This window comes from Notolepis coatsorum (genome assembly GCF_963971535.1).
Source record: "Notolepis coatsorum genome assembly, chromosome: 14".
NCBI lineage: Eukaryota > Metazoa > Chordata > Actinopteri > Aulopiformes > Paralepididae > Notolepis > Notolepis coatsorum.
Window position 1 is genome coordinate 18,388,859 of NC_140178.1, and position 2,500 is coordinate 18,391,358.

General features: G+C 44.4%; 1 protein-coding gene across 1 annotated transcript in view; it reads left to right on the forward strand.

The window, feature by feature from the left end:
• LOC311240447 (receptor tyrosine-protein kinase erbB-4-like) overlaps window positions 1-2,500 on the forward strand; it is a gene marked incomplete at both ends in the record, with an annotated part of 61,429 nt that overhangs the window by 4,264 nt on the left and 54,665 nt on the right.

A 2,500-nucleotide genomic window follows, 5' to 3' on the forward strand; every position in this document is an offset into this window, starting at 1 on the left:
GAGGAGAGAGAGAGAGAGAGAGAGAGAGATACAGAGAGAGATACAGAGAGAGATACAGAGAGAGATACAGAGAGAGAGAGAGAGAGATACAGAGAGAGAGATACAGAGAGAGAGAGAGAGAGAGAGAGAGAGAGAGAGAGAGAGAGAGAGAGAGAGAGAGAGAGAGAGAGAGACAGAAATAGGAGGAGAGCAAGAGAGCACAGAGAAATAATAGGCAGTGAGAGGGAACAACGCAGGTTTTCCTATTGGATTACGGGATGTAATTTATAGAATTGCTGCTCCTTCCATTCTTAAACCTATGGACAGCGTCTTATCATTCTGCCGTCAGATGTATTCCTGGTGATAGCTACGACACCACTGGCCTCTATGATACGGTGGGTTGGTCTTCTCTGGCAGAGAGTTTATCTATAAGGACATATTGTCAGAAAGATACCAACTTATATTGCAACAATGCTAGATTGGGATTCTGGACCTGATCTAACCCGCACAAATAACTGGCTTATGGTCCCCAGAGCACAGTCTGAACTAGGACAGTCAGCGTTTTGTTTTAGTGCACCAACTTCCTGGAATGATCTTCAACATAAGCTGAACATCGATTCTCTGCTGACCTGTGGTCAGTTTAAGACCATGATTTTAAACCTTCCCGGTACACTCTGTAATTGTTTTAATTGATTTTATCTATGTTTTTATTTATGTTTTCCCTGTATTTTATTATCTTTTTACCATTGTGTACTTGTTTTATCCTTATGATTATACTGTACCATACAAAGTAGAAAGCTATCTGGCTGCATGTTAGCCTAGCTTAGCACAATGAATGGAAGCGGACATGACCGGTTAGCTTTCGGTAGAGGTGTTAGTTGGACAATGCCTAGGCTAACCGGTCATCTCTGCTTCCATTCATTGTGCTAAGCTAGGCTAGCATGCAGCCAGATAGCTTTCTACTGAACGCACAGAGAGGAAACTGGTATCTATCTTCTTGTCTCTCTCTGGAGAAGACGGCCCAACATGTTGGCGTGTTCCTTTAAAGCATCAACTGCAGCCTATTGACTGAATTAAATATCCTGACTTTGTCTATTGAAGTTTTATTTGCATTCAGCCATGGTGTTAGGCACAAGCACTGTCAGTGTTGTCTGTTCTGTTTCAGCACCTCGGACAGCACCGTGCTGATCTTTATGGCAGGCCTGTTTCAAGTGACCTTTGTCATGCATTATATTGCTCAAATATAGGGAATAACCCCTTTTCAATAGCAACATCTTGATGTCCGACTACAGGTATTCGCACCACAACCTCCTCCCAATTTTCTTTCTGATAAAATTATGGCATTACCATCATTAAAATGAAATTAAGATGTCAACACATTAAAGTGCACAATAACTCAATTAAAACACCCACAACTGCTTAACAATTAAATATACAGCAACTTGCATTGTTGTAGTTTAGTAAAGTAGTCTGCAGGCGTTAGCAAGTTAAAGCCTTTTAGAGGTTTTCTTAGAATAACATTTAAGACAGTTTCTCACACAAGTAGGCACGTGCAAGTTGTACTCTTAGCTACTTTCTTACAATTATCTAAAATGAAAACATTTGACATTTTATCCAAATGTTTTTTTTGGTCCAAGAAAAGGATATGTTGCAGAACTACAATAAAAACACATTGTAACCTCAGGTAATAGCCTACACCATGATATTCAACTCTCATGATGTATTTTTTTTAAACAAAAATACATTTAAGGCAATTTCCCTCTTCCCTGCTCCACTGAGGAAACTGCCGTTTCACTGTCCCATGGCCCATTGGGGATGTGAGGGCAGGAGAGGAGGAGCGGGCTGGAGCAAAGGCCACCTTGGGGCCCGTCCAGAGGGTCCATGCCCAGAGAGGCTGCTGCGGAGCTGGGGTTTAACGTTCAGTGTCAGTGCAGAAGTAAGCCGTGTCCACTTGGACCTGCGGATATGGAGACACACAGGGAGACTGAGGCAGCTGACGCCGCCTGTGGCAGTGTTCCTCCTCTGGGCAACGTAGCTGCTCTGAGCCATCTCCTCATGGAGGTCAAAATAGAATGCTCTGGGCGTCAAAATGTAGAAAGCTCTTTGGGCACAGCCAATATGTAGTCTATGAATACCCCAGTATCCCCCGTTCCTCCATCCAGCTCTGTAGCTCCCAGAACAAATATGGCGTCCAGAGTGACAACTTCCTCACCCTGTGTTCAGCTCTGTGCCTCTGCCCGTCCCCCCCGTCCTCGCCACTAGGGGTGGGAGAGGGGCCGAGTAGCCAGAGGGGAGTGGTGCGCTCGGTGGCGAGTGTGGAGCTCGGAGCTGCGCAGGCTGGGCCTTTCCTGGTGGAACTGGCTCAGCATCTCCAAGGAACTCTGCTCAGCAATGTCCTGGATGTCGATGGAGGATGTGCTGCATAGCCTACATGCATTTTAAAAAGCCTAAAAAAGTGTCTTTAAAACATTATAGGAAGGGCGTTATAAGGTTTCTTTAAACATTTCATCTTAGCCATGTA